This window comes from Cornus florida, unplaced genomic scaffold (genome assembly GCF_030987335.1).
Source record: "Cornus florida cultivar Cherokee Brave unplaced genomic scaffold, ASM3098733v1 CherokeeBrave_3.0.0_Hap2_Chr06, whole genome shotgun sequence".
Classification (NCBI taxonomy): Eukaryota; Viridiplantae; Streptophyta; class Magnoliopsida; order Cornales; family Cornaceae; genus Cornus; species Cornus florida.
The window spans coordinates 15,851,951-15,867,370 of NW_026775576.1; the positions used below are offsets into that span (position 1 = coordinate 15,851,951).

Genomic DNA, 15,420 nt, shown 5'->3' on the forward strand with positions numbered 1-15,420 from the left:
TCTTGAGTTCGAGTTTGAGGTCAAGTTATGATTTTCATGGGGCTTCGTTCGGATTCATGTAGATCGTGTTGTCCCCGACAAAACCCTTCGGTATCGTCAGATTCGGAGCACTTTTTTTTCGGTGGGCTTTTGAGATTTTCATCTCAAATTGAGGTAGGGGATGTTTTAATATTATTTATGTATTGTATTGAGTGTTCCCCATGATTATGTATGCCTTGTATCAAATCTAGAAAATTTGTATTATTTATTTCTTTATATAAGAATTAATCTACAAGGGTGTATATAGCTTAGAAATGAATTGTGGCATGATGATAAATTATGTTTTAATATGTTTGTTAACATATATTAAATTTGGATTATTTGGAAAAGAATTGCACTTTTATTTAATATTTTTCTTTTGTGAAAGATTAATTCCCATGGTCATACCTTATATGAAATGAACTTGTAACATGCTTTTAAATTAAGTCTTGGCATGTTCCTTAACATACTATAATTTGAGAGCATTTGGATAAGTATAAAAATCTAGAGATTTTAATTTCATCCTATTGATCCAATGACCTAAGTAAGCTTTTGACTTGATTCATATAATGAATAAGTTATGTTGTTTAACATGTGCTAATTAGGGTTCATTTGATTAAGATATAAAACTTAGAGAAATTAATTAGGCTATATAATTAATTCCCATTTCTATTGCGTTGAAGATTTAATCATATGTTTAACATTGGTATTATGTTTGAAGCATGATTTTAGACTTGTAATGGATTTATAAGTTATGCTTTCAATATTGAATTATATTGTTATAGTGTGTAATGAATCGCACACTGAAGATTCGACATATGATGTTATTATAGCGAGTAATGAATCACGCTCTGAAGATTTGACATTTGTCATCTTATAGTAGTTGTGGATTTAGAGCATGTATTGTGTGGTTCCAACCTGCTTGTGCATGAAGGTATTCTTGTGTACCATTTTATACGTATATAAGTTGTTAACTTATTTATTTTGGAGTCACTTGGGACATGGTTACTATGATGTGGCTAGAGTTTGGCTCTAGTGCGGGAGGTATGAGTTCTCCCCGTCGAGATAGTGCGCACTAGGGGTGGTATTACCAGCGGGTTAGTCCCCGTAATAGCCATTGAGGTCTCAGCAGAATTCTGAGCTTAGATGTCCAAGTGTTCCACTAATTGATTTCGCACTTTTAGATTTCTAGTTGATAACCTAGAGAATCTATGTCTTGATGTGTGGTATTAGATATTCTAATTATATCTTGTTGCTTGGTATAGCATGCTTCTATATTGGTTAAATTGCATAGATATTGTGATTCGCGTTTTGTTGTTCAAATGTAGCTTAGGAATGATCCTATAGATTTATTTGGAATGTAGACGTTAGGTGGCATGACCCACTTTAGTTGATTTCGCACTTTTAGATTTCAAGTTCATAACTTTGAGAATCTATATCTTGATGCCTTGTATAACATGTTCTTATGTTATTGAAATTACATGAGTGATGTGATTTATGCTAACAATGATCTAGGGTAGCTTAAGATGCTCCTCGAGTCTTATCTTGATATAGACGTTAGGTGGCATGAGCCCTTTAACATGTTTCACCTTAAGGTGATAAAATTGTAAAATGTAGGTCGATGCATGCTCATTTCCTACGAGTAGCTTTATGTTGCTCACCCCAAAGTTACTGGGGCATATTTCAGGTACAGGATACAAGATTTGAGATTTGCACTTGCTTTGGTGATTTGCAGAATTGAAGTTTCTTTAGAAGCATTGTTATTCACATGCAAGTGTTAGCATGTTTAAGTTTTGCCTATGAAATGTAATTTTTCCAACTTAGAGGTTTGACATGTTAAATGTTGTAATTGAATTATAATAAGGCCATAGGCCATTTCAGCATGTTTAAAATGTTGTTTTACACTTGCGTGTATGTTCACATCATCACACACTTGCATATAATTAAGTTTGATCATACAATGGGGGATTCAAGTGAGGCTTAAAGTCTATTTTTCTGTTTTGGTGTACGTGGTCTAGTTTGAACTAGATTTTGTCCCTTTGGTTGTCATTGGAGCCATAGGGTACCATTTGACCCTTTTCATGTTAGTTTTCACTTCCGGTTATTTCTTTGAGCTCCATGACTTCATGGAAGGTCACATTGGTGTCTTAGGGATGCTTTATATCTCTATAGACTTTGATTTTATCTTTCGCTTCCGCATTTCGGATCCGTTATCAGGTCAACTTTCAGTTTATCACTGACACACCGGGTTGAAAAACTTGGGCCGTCACAGAGATTGTATCTTTTATACTCTAATTCAGCTGAATTAACTTATTTTGGGGATAAGTGCCTGAAAAGGGAAATAACATGAAATTAGACTAAAATGGAAAAACAATATAGAATAAGGTCCTAGAATGTTCAAGCTTAAGGGATTTAAATGCGCACTTTTTAGCGCTTATCACACTCTCAAATTTAAATATTGCTAGTCCCTAGTAATGAACTACGAAGTAAAGAAATAAAATAAACAACTATACAACTATGAACTAGAAAGCAATAAAAGGATAACTCCACTTATGTAGGGAACACGATTGCATTTAGCAAATGCAACAAGCCTTTTAAACCCCTAGGTTACCCCTAGTGGAAAAGTGAAGTCTCGTGATGGTTTTCAAAAATAATACCCACAAACATTAAGCTCATTCTCACAAAAGAGGCACCAATATTCTAAATAAGCATTGGGAGAAAACTATCTCAAGTATGCAATTTTTCAACCATTTCTAAGCAATCTCCCAAAATTTCAACATTAAGAAAGCATGTATGGTCCTCCACACATCAAGAAAATGATCATGCAAATTAAAATAACTCTAGAATTCTTTTTAAGTGAACCGACATCAAATATATTGTTATCTAAGCCAACTAAAGAAATGATCACATCCTTACCCTTAAACTAGCACACAAATCTAGTACCGATCATCAAGACAAAGAGTGGACCTTTTATTAAAGCTTTATTCATCTAGGTGCGCTTATTCTTTTAACTCTTTTTTTATTTTATTTTTATTTATTTATTTATTTATTTTTTAATCCTAAGGATCAAAGATGGAAGCATGGTATAATGTGTTGATCTATTAACCTTTCTAACGATTCATGAGGTCGAGCGTTAGGTCAATGACTCCCAAACCGGACGACTTTAGGGCATTAGGTGTTTAAACACCCCTAAGGACTTACAAGCTCAAATCAATTAGGCTATAAATCAAAATAACCTCTATCTAATCATTTGTCACTTCTCACCTTTTGGGAGAAGTCCTCACTTTTTTATTTGTTTTTGCAACATCTTTTTTTTTTTTTTTTTTTTTCAAGTTATTAACCTAAAGTTTAGGCCCTCCACCTTTCGGCGCGAGAAATTCAGTGCTTGATGAGGCTAGAATCCCAGCTACTCAATGAAAAGGGTTTGTTATCCACCTTGTCAGGAATGAAAGCTTTCAATACACTACTGGCTCAGTTGAGATATAACCAGTTCAATAATCAATAAAGCATGTACCCCACAAATGAATGCTAGTATACCCCTATACTAGTGTAGAATCCTAGAATAAATCTCAAAATAATTACAAAATCAAGATGATATGGACCACAAGTGCAAGCATGATATCAATCTTTCAAAAAATTTACTCCTAAATAGCATCCATAAGGTATACAAGGAGCATTGGACTCTCAAGTCATGCAAATTTTAAATTTTAAGCAATATAGTCCTCAAAAAATCAAAATCATAGCTAGTCATAGACTAATCATAAAAAATTCCTTAAAGACACAAGTCATGCTTCAAAATTTTGAATTGAATGCAAGCAAAGAACACATGTTACCCCCAAACTTAAATGGCATAGTGTCCTCAATGTGCAAAGAGAACAACAGAAAGATAAAAGAGTATACCAGAGCAGCTATGGCAAAGAATGGCCGGGACACAAGTATTCGAAGTGGATGGTATAACCCCCCCAAACTTAGGATTAACTGTGGTTATGAAAAGATGGCACTCTGATAAAACCGCATCAGATAACAAATGGGATAATAATGGTGCACAGTGGGTATGCTAGTGCAAGTGGGATAGTAAATAAAGAAAGAGGAATAAGGGTGGTCCTGAAAAATTGGGCAGCACTCTCTCATTGAAGTCACTGGGATGCACCTGATAATGGAGTCGATCACAAATAGATATATCAATATAATAATCTGACATCCAAATATAGTATCCATAGATAATAGAATAAAAATAGTATAGAGTATATCACAGTATCGGGCCAACAAACTGGCCGTAAAAATATAGTATCAGTATCAAAATAACAGTCAAATAACACAGATATATATGCTGATAGAAGAGAGAGATCAGGCAGAAGAGGTCGGTCTAGCGGGGCGTGAACCCCAGATATATCTAGAAATGCCTTGCAGCGCAGTCATCATATTAGCACAGAGAGTAGTCACGTTGGTGCTGAAAGAGGCCACATCTGCTCAGAGGGAGACTATCGCATCCTCCAAAGTTTGGATACGCTCCCCCAAGCTGGATGTCTGTGCTAGAGCGTCAGGAATGGCAAGATCAGATAACTGATGCTCAGCCTGGCTTTACTCTTGGAAATGAAGTGGTGACCCTACTAGAGAATGATATGGTGATCCCACTGGACGATCCTACTCCAAGTCAATCTCCATATGCGTGACGACCTTGGTTTTTAGGCCAGCGTGTCCTGTGATGAACCGTAAGGATGATCCGATAACGGATTCGAATGCGGAAGCGAAAACAGAAAACAAGACTCTAAGAAGTCAAAGTGACCTTCCATGAGGTCGTGGAACTCAACAAGAACTGATGTAGAAGCAAAAGATCAAAAATATGACAAATAAGCCCCCAGGGGCAAAATAGTTATTTCTAAAAACTATAGATTCGGGTGCCACCGAGCATACCGCTGGAAGGACAACAAAAAAATAATCAGGATGGACTCAAGAATCGCATGATTCGGAGTCCGGACAAAGGAGAAACGGCCTGACAAAGAAAAATGAGCACTTAAGGCTAAAAGGGTAAACTAGTAATTATCCAAGAAGATTCGGGTGCAACTGAGCACACCGTTGGAAAGACAGCGAAAAATTAGTCAAGTTCAAAAAAAAGTTCACTCGATTTGGAGTCCGAACGAGGGAGAAACGAGGGTTTGAAGTTGAGATGTCGCGGCGGCCCGACGAAGGCCATAGCGCACACGGCGCCCATGCGCGAGCCCACCGGCGTGCATGCCAGCGCCCAAAGACATGGCTGGTGGCAACCTCTGGCTGCTGCTACATTTTTTTTTTTGTCTGCCCAAAACTGAGGCTTGAAACGGAGGTCAAGACGAGTTTTTCTGGAAAAACACGAAGAAGAAACCCCCCCTAAAATTGAGTTTTCTACCCGATATTGTGGACAGAATAAAAAAAAACTCACTGTGAAATCCCCAAAATGCCCCTAGATCAGAACTGAACAAGAGGGATAAAAGTTGCTATAGTGACTGTCTGCAACGGAGAGCAAAAATGGGCTAGAAGATGAATTTTTCTGGAAAAACACAAAGAAGAAACCCCCCTCAAAATTGAATTTTCTATGTGAGTTGTAAGAGAATTAAAAAAAATGCAACGTAGAATGCCCAAAATGCCCCTCCATGAAATCTGATCATGGAGGTCCAAAAAGCTGCTAAGTTGGAAAACTGAGAGCTGAACTTCGTAAACGATTTCCGATATCAAGACGACATTTTATGAAAAAACACGGAAAAGAAAACCCCCTAAAATCATGTTTTCTATTTAACCATGTTAAAATAAAAAACAAAACCACCGTAAAAAGTCTATAATGCCCCCTAGATCAGAATATGCAAAAAAAATGCGAAATGAATTCACAAGAGGCTCAAAACACAAACGATAAGGTTTTGCCCAGAAAAAACCATGCACGCAAACGTAACTTACCAATTTGGAAGTGCTACAATGGTCCATGACTTAAAAATACCACCGATACAAAATTCGACCCCCCAACAGGCAAAAAGGCAAAAATGGAACTTGGAATGAAAACTCGGAATCCAAAAATACAAAACGGGATCAAATGACCACTTGGCCCTTGGCCACACTTCAAACATGATTAATAAGACCCTATGAAAGAATGAAAATGGAATTCCCACACCCGATGCAACCATAGTGAAGCAATGACTTGCGATTTTTCAAGATTTTCACAATATTTCACGAAATTAAAATGTACATAGAACACAATATAATGGTCATTGGACTCCGGCCTCATCTCATATATATCAAATACATTGAAAGAAGTGTACTTAAGTACACATTACATACATGGAATCAAATATACATATTTTGACATATAAGTCTACAAAATTACATTTCATGCTAACATTCGCATGAAATGGAAACTTGAAAGCTACACGACATCCAAGGAATGCTAGGCGTCATGAACCAAGTCTTCGTATCAGAAATATGCCCCAGTATCGTAGGGGTGAGTAACATAAAGCTACTCATAGAAGATGAGCATGCATCGACCTAGCATTTTACAAATTTATCACCTTAAGGTGAAACATGTTAAAGGGGCTCATGCCACCTAATGTCTATGTCCAAGTGAGACTCGGGGAGCATCTTAAGCTACCTTAGAGTCTTAGCAACAAGAATCATGATATACATATGTGTATGAAACGAATCATGGTTGGGATAATCCAAAGAACACGACAAGAAGAATGCTTGAACATAAATTAACATGAATTACATTTTCAATACAATTGAACTAGTTCTAGAGTAATCCATACAACATGACAAAAGCATATTTGAATACAAGTTAACAAGAATCACATTATCCATGCAATTCAACAACAAAGAGCATGTTATACAATGTAACAGGGTTTAAGTTCTCAAAGCCATCAACTTAGAATCTAAAGCACAAAATAACAGTAGTGGTTCATGCCACCTAACATCTATGTTATAAATGAATCAATAGGATCAATCCTAAGCTTTATTAGAACGTCAAAAAATGATTTTCAATATCGATGCAATTTAACCAACATTGGAACTTCCAATACAACGCATAAAGCATAATTTCACAAAGTTAACATCCTGTAACTTAAAATGGAATGACAAATAAGAAATAACAAGTTACAACATCATCTAGTTATCAACTTGAAAATGAAATGCGAAATCAAACAAAGTGGATACTTAGACGTCACGTCGGATCAGACCGACAACATAGTTACTTTAGGGTTAGTAGCCCATGGGTAACCTCCCTATGTGTGCGCACTAGACTATATTTAGAGGGACTATCCCCGTACTAGAACTATGTCCTATCCATAGTCAAACAATGACATCCCCAAGTTTCCAAAATCAACAAGTTGTGCAACAACGCATATATCAACAGGAATATGCAAGATAATCAACTATCTACTAAGCACAACCAAATTTGGAAACCTATACAATACATGCTCTAAATCCACAACTAATACAATATGATGAATGTCGAATCTTCAGTGTGCGATTCGTTACATGCTATGCATGAAAGATGTTAAACACGAAGTGTGCAAATCATTATACAAGGCAACAATATATTCAATAAGGAAAACATATTCTCACGAATACAAGCATAGCAACTATGTTATCTAATGTTCAAAATATAACCAAATGAATGTACAACAAGTCTAAGTCCATTATTTGAATATAGAAACCATTTCTAAAACACAACTAGATCATGGAGCAATTTGATAGAATTTAAATAGATAAACACAATTAAATTCTCTAGATTTCTGATTCAATTTCAATTAACCTCAATTTAATACATGTTAAAGGGCATGGCAAGGTCATCACCTATATCCATTCTAAACTTAATTAGGTTGCTAGAACAACAAAGTAGAACTTTAAATTAAATCATTCTAAGTTAAATCCCACGGTTCTAAAACAACTTCAGATAGTCCCAAATTAATAATATATACTAGTAAACAAGTCATGGCCGATACAAATATCAAGTTAAAACCTTAATTGACCACAAAATAGATTTTAATTAATTCTTTTAATTAAAATCTCTAGATTTTCAAACTTAACCAAATGCTCTCAATTTAACATATCTTAGAGAACATACCAAGGACTAATGTAATATCATATTACAAGTTTATTTCATTCAATTTAAGACCATGTAAATTAAACTTTCACTAAAATTAAATATAAAACAAAAGTTGCAATTCTCATGCAATAAATCCTAATTTAATACTTGTGAACAACCATACCAAAACTTAATTTTCTAGCATGCCACAATACAATTCCAAGTTGTATATCACCATGAGGATTAAATCTTAAGCATGGAATTTAATTAAATAAAAGGTTTCAAAATCTAACCGAATATTCTAAATCAAATATATGTGAAGCTATATGGCATGTAAATCAAGAATATCAAGTCGGAATTTAAATAGAGTAAATAGTGCACTCGGGGCAAATTAATTAATAATTAATAATTTTCAAAACACCACCAATCACTTTCAAATTCAACTATGTTGGAGAGCCTGCTTAGGCCTAATTTAATATGCTAACACATATTGATTTTAAGCTAGTTAAGGCCATGTGAATTAATCTTTTACCTAAGATAAATATTAAATAAAATCTTTAATACTTATTCAAATGTTCCAATTTTAATACATGATAGTGAGCATATCAAGGGGCAATATAAAATCATGCTACATGTTTAAACCAAGTTAGGATTAACCGGGAAAATTAGATCCCGTACAAGAAAAATAAATAATAAAATCTCTAGATTTTATATTTAATCATGCAAACAAGTAGTATAATTATCACAAGCATGCTATATAACAAGAATTTAAACCTAGAACATCTCCTACCTCAATTTGAGATGAAAATCTCAAAAGCCATCAAAATGGAATGGCGCCGAATCCGACGAAACTACTAGGTTTTGTCGGGGACAACGCCGTGAACATAACCCCCATCAAAGCCCCTTCAAAATCATAACTTGACCTCAAAACCAAACTCAAGAAATGGTCAAAACTGAATTCTAATAAGGGGGAGAGGTAGAGCACGGTGAGGGGAACAACAAACATTAAGGCCAAAGACTTTCCATCAAGGAAAAGTGAACCAAAAGGGGAGAGAGAAGATGGCAGCACCCCTTGGGCTGCCATGGGAGCTCCAGGTCGTGCATGAAGAGGGGAGAAGATGAAAAATGAAATATCTCACCCCCGTTTTATAGAAATCTTAAAAAGTGCCCCAAACGGGCCTCGCCGGGTCTGAAAAAGTAAAATTTAAGCAGACATGATCAAATGGCAAAACTTTGTGAATAAAAAAGATTCAAAATGATAAAATATGAACAACGGAAGAAACAGCGTCAAAAATCGAGTCCCGAGCAGAAAGTTATGCCCAAAATAAGTTTGGCACAAACTAGGGCCAGAAACCCTAAAACTGTAAAACATCGACCAGGAGGAAATTCCAAGAGTACACAACTCGATGAAATGTAAAAATGAATCCTGTACGAGGATCCAGGCTCAAAACAAGACATTTTGCAATAACTTTCATTAATTGCACAATGGCCCCTCCAAAAAGCAAAAACTGCACTTATGGCCCAGAATGAAAATATCTTCCTGAAATATTTTCTTAAAAACCCCTGAAATAAAATATCTTTAAAAGATATTTATGAAAAACACCCCAAGAAATGAAAAAGATTATGAAGAATTGTGCATCTATGCCCCTGTGGACACCAAGAGCAACCAGAGTACTTTCTTACAAAAGTAAATATACGTATTTCGAGGAAACCACTTAAGATAAAGGCACGTGAAGTCAAAAACCAACTCTGAGCATGAGAAGTGAGGTTGTGCTAAAAACTGACAAACAAAGATAAGACAGAATAGGGAAAAGGACGAAATAGCGCATAGTGTCGAAAAACGAAAAATGTGAAAATGACTCGGTCCTCAAAGGAAGTTGTCAATCCACGGAAAAGAGTCTCAGGAACCAATTCCGAGCACTCAAGATGACACTAAGCGACACGAAACAGAGCTCAGAAAAGAAAATTAAACGAAAACAATTCATTCGTAAAATTTCAAGAAAAAGGAAAGGGAGGCAAATGACCGGGTCGTTACAATATGTGCAATCGCAGTCGTCGATGCGTCTGCTAGATTATCTGCTACTGTTGCTGCCTCCTCCTCTGTCGCTGCCTGTGCCACCTTAGTTGCCTCGTCCTCTCGACTCTTGATAGAATCATTATAGCTCTTATTCTAGTCCTTCTTGCCATAGTGGCAAGCCCCTATCTCAGGATGCTCCTCTAGGTGGAAATAATAGTGCTGGTCCTAGAGGATCTAAGTAATCAGATGCGCGAAAGGGAGGAACTTGGCCCGCCTGGGCTTGCTCTTACTGATGTAGTCCTTATAGAACTTCGTCATAATGCTCCAATAAAGTGCCGGGATAGAGAACCAGTAGCCTATGTAGAAGGCATATAAGGCTGCAAGAAAATCTGATAGCCTTTAAATCTTGTGCCCTGCCATAAATACATTTTAGTATAAAACCGAATCAAAGAACCATAGATCGTCGGACAGGTATATCCTTGTGGCAAATGTCTCGCCAGTACTGGCAGGGCCATTTAGAGCTGTGGCCATGTCTGCGTCAGATGGCCTCTAGAGAATAGGATAATCAATGCCGGGAGGGCAGACATGCGGGCACTAAGAGGCTATGGCCAGTGTCTCAACTATGATGCAGATAGGATAGCCGTTGATGGTGGTCTGTAACTCCTCTGGGTTACTCGAGGATGGCCAGAGGTTCTAGTAGAATAACTGGATGAGCCGCAGGTAAACCGAATTGGCCACCGGGGCCAGGATATGGGAAATGTTGCGCCGGTGGATCTCATCATAGGCCTCCTTGGTCAGAATCAACCGGGAGAAGAAAGTATCATAAAAAATGGACTCATGTGTCACTATAAGGTGCGAATATCTCCAGGTAGGTTTGTCTCGGACCATGCCAGGCTGTGTTGGTGGTGATGAAGGAGGTAGCATATGCTGGCCCTTCTAAGCTAATAAAGAAGATAAGGATGCCGATACAGAGGAGGAGGAGTGTTTAGACTAAGTGGGAGCTGGCTCCTCTACCCACGGCCGCACCCTGCGCTCATATGTCCAGTGGGTAGTGGTCTTGACTCGAGCCATGGTCTGCAAAAAAGAAAGAAACACTTGCAATTGTTGTCAGTAATAGGAAATAGTATATAAGATACAGAATTAAAAGCACACAGATAGAAACATGTTTGTTAAGTTAAGATAGACAACTCAGAATAAATTTTATAAATCTATGCAAGTGATAATACAGCCAAGTATATACAGTGACTATTCCAATAAACTGAAACATGCTAGATATGATAAGAGCATAATGCAACCAATGTGGAAAACATAGGCATTGGGCATAAATGAGATAGCATAGAACACAAAAGATGGTATATGAGCTCTATATGCAAAGCAGTGAAGGTCAATCGATCATGAAAAAGATGGGATCGATCCAAGTTGGATCGATCATGACATGATTGAGATCGATCGCTCTCTAATCGATCAGAGAACTAGTATGATCGATCAAACCTGTGGAAAAAATATAAACAGTCATAAATTTGTGACGTGGAAAACACGGGGGCATCTGAATATGCTCGTGAGCCCCTATACACCTCAACAAAGCAAGAATGGTCACTTAAATCGGCATGTGACCTCCGAAATCAAAATTGGAAACAAAATATATACACATATATATACATATATATACACACGCTTGAAAACTAAAAAATGGCAACAAATAAACATAGGAAGCTCTAAATCTACACAAGGCAACATGGAAAACACTAGATTAAGTTCGAAAATTTAAAAGAAAATAAAAAACTTACCAAAAAGAGAATTAGAGAAGTGGACCGAGAGAGACGAGATGAGAGGAAATCGGAAATGGAGTTTGGAAGCCTTGAGAAGTCGCCGAAGTGTCGCTGGAAGTGGGGAAGACGATGGAACAGCGGTGGGAGAGAAGGTGGGTCCCGGATCGATGTGTGAATCGATCTAAGTGACCCTTGGGTAATTTTTTAAAAATGGCTTTCAACATGCCAAATCGATCACATAGTTGGTCAGATCAATCGCACACAGATCGATCATGAAGGAACTCAGATCGATGGAACTCACAAAACGATAAAATATTTTTGTAAATTTTTTTTTTTGAATTTTCAAATTTTGAAAATCTTTTTGATAATTATATATATATATATTGTAGGAAAAAAATTAAAACTAAAAAATATTTTTGAATTTTTGGAATAAATTTTTTTTTCCCAGATTTTCAAAGTCAATGGAAGTGCACAAATCGATCGAAGATTGATCGATCGAAACTCGATCGATCAAACGATACACAGAGAGGTGATTTTTTAGATTTTCAAAATTTTTTCTAAGTATGGAACATAGATCGATTAGAAGGAAAGCTAGATCAATCTAGGAATACTCAAATCGATTAGGAAGAAAGTTCACATGATACACAAAGTGATGAAATATGCAGAGATTTTTGCACGATGGGACAGAGAGATGGGAATATGCAGGGATGATTGTTGAATTGATCGAACACCTTCTTAGATCGATCAAACAAACACTAAATGCCTAATTCGAAAATGAAAGCACATACATTCCCTATCAAAGTCTCAAATAATGTGTATTATCCCATAATATATCTAGACAACACAAGAAAACAAAGGTAAAATAAAAATGAGGGAGGAATAGGGTTAAAAACCCTATGAGTCACTAGTGTTTAACGTCTCTAGCAAGACGTTGGGCTCTTTTTAGCCCAGATTAAAAATCTTATGGTGCATCCCCTCCTTAGCGGGGTGAATGGCACTTTAAACCCTACCCAACAAATTATTCCCTAGAGAACTCATTGGATTTGACTCAAAGGAGATTGATGGTCCTTGATCAAAGCAATTTTTGGGCCTCCATACCCTTTCAACACTTGGTTTGAAAAAAAAATTTCTTTGAAGTCTTTTTGGTAAGTAAACCATGGGAATGTTCAACATCAAACAAAGACTCAAATTTTTCACATTCATTTTCAATGCATTTTTCGACAACACAAACCTCTTCATGTTTGTCCAAATAATTGGGGGTTGGATTGAATATGTTCAACTTCACCTTCATATGCCCAAATGAAATTTTCATTATCCCCGTCCTACAGTTTATGTTGGCATTAGAGGTTGCCAAGAAAGGACAACCAAGGATAACCGAAATTTGGCTCTTGGGATTTGTGCCCGGTTCCATGTCTAAGACTACGAAATCGACTGAGAAGAAGAATTTATCAATTTTGATCAACACATCCTCAATAATACCCCAGGGCTTTTAGATGGATCGGTCGGCTAGTTGTAAAACTACCGACGTTGGTTTTAAATCTCCTAAGCCCAATTGAACATACACCGAGTATGGAAGAAGGTTCACACTTGCTCCTAAATCAAGAAGAGCCCGGTTAATGACATGGTCACCAATGATGCAAGAAGTAGTAGGTAAGTCGGGGTCTTTGAATTTTGAGAGGGTGTTGTGTTGCAATATTGAGCTCACTTGCTTGGTCAAAACAACTTTCTTTGGTACTTGGCTCTTGTTCTTCCTCTTTTGGGTGCAAAATTTTTCAAAAATTTGGCATATGCCAAAATTTGTCTAAAAACATCCAAGAGAGGAAGATTAATCTTCACTTGTCTAAACGTTTCAATGATCTCATTCACTTTAACTTGTTGTTTTTCAAGAGAATTGGATCCTTTTAAGGCATCCGAAAATGGAGCCTTTGGCTCAAAAACCTTTTCAAAATATTTTCAACACAAGAATTTTTCAAATCATTTCTCAAATCTTTATCAAAAAAAGGATCATACACATGCAATGAAGGAGGAATATGATGTGACACGGGACGGGTGTCAACTTTCGGTTGCACCGGTTCACTCTCTTCATTTGATTCACCAACTTGGTTGTCTACAATTCTTCTACTTCTCAACGTTGTCACCGCATTAACAATATTCAATTGTGTGAACTTTCAATGATGAATTGGTCTCCACAAAAAATTGTTGTTTGGGTGGTGGATTCAAAGGCATATTCCCCTTTTCCCTAGCATTTAAGGTACTAGCTATTTGCCAAACTTGGGTTTCTAGCTTCATAATTGATTGAAAATGGGAATGAAGTAATTGGGTATTTGCCTTCAATGTACCCAAATCGGTCAACACTTTTTCCTCAAAAGCGGGACTCCTAGAATTTCCTTGAGAATAAGATAATTAATTAGGAAAATGAGAGTTAGAAAATTGGTTTCCATGTGACAATTGAAAATATGATCTATAACCTTGGGAACCTTGGCTTTGCATTAGGAGCGGAACACACTTGCCTTGAAAACCACTTTAGGGAGGGTTTGAGCCTTCCCCTTGGCTTTTCCAAAAGAAGTTTGGATGGTTCCTCCACCCGGGATTGTAATGAGTGTCATAGGGATTATTCCCTTGGTTGACAAATGCGGCATTTACTTGTTTATGGTTCTCACTTTGCACATGTCCATGGGGACAATTGGAAGTAGAATGTAAGACACTAGAACATGTCATGCAAGATTCACTAGAATTATATTGAGAATGATTAGGGGAGGAAGACACTTGATTCACCGAATTTTGGTTGATCAAAAATTGATCAAACCTTTGAGATAAAGACTTAACTTCGGTGGCTATGTCATTAGAATTGTTAACTTGATACAAGTCGACATTCTTCCTTCCACCTATATTTCTACCATTTTTGTAAGATAAGGATCGATGCATTGAATTCTCACTCATGCTCTCATAAAGACGCCATACATCATCCTCATGCCTATCAAGATATGAACCACCCATAGAAGCATCTACCATTCCTTTAAAATTATCCGACAAACTTTCAAAGAAAAAATTATACGAATTACAATTTAGGAATGTCATGATGTGGACACTTCCTAAGCAAGTCATTAAGGCGCTCCCATGCCTCGTGAAATAATTCCCCATCCCCTTGAGAAAATTCTCTAATTGAAGTTTTCATGGCATTGGTCTTCGAAATTAGATAATACTTTTTCAAGAACTCTTGTTGCATTTTTGCCCAAGAAGTTATCGAAAAAGGCCTAAGATTGTTGAACCAATATTTTGCCTTATCTTTAAGGGTGAAAGGAAAAGGTTTTAATCTCAAAACCTCTTCCGGCATGTCTATGTATTTCACGGTGAAACACACTTAAAGAAACTCATCCAAATGCTTGTAAGGTTTTTCACTTGGAAGTCCATGATAGTTATGAAGCATTTGAATAGTTTGCAGTTTAATTTCATAGTGATGTGCTCTAAATGAGGGCAATTGAATGCACGTAGGTGCATTATATTCATTCAGTACATAATGATTGTGTAAGGCAATAAGAGGATTCACAACCGATGGTGCCACATAAGCA

General features: G+C 36.7%; 1 pseudogene; it reads left to right on the plus strand.

Annotated features, from left to right (window-relative positions):
• The first annotated feature begins 14,922 nt into the window (after positions 1-14,922).
• On the plus strand, positions 14,923-15,021 carry LOC132315455 (small nucleolar RNA R71; annotated as a pseudogene).
• Positions 15,022-15,420: the final 399 nt, after the last annotated feature.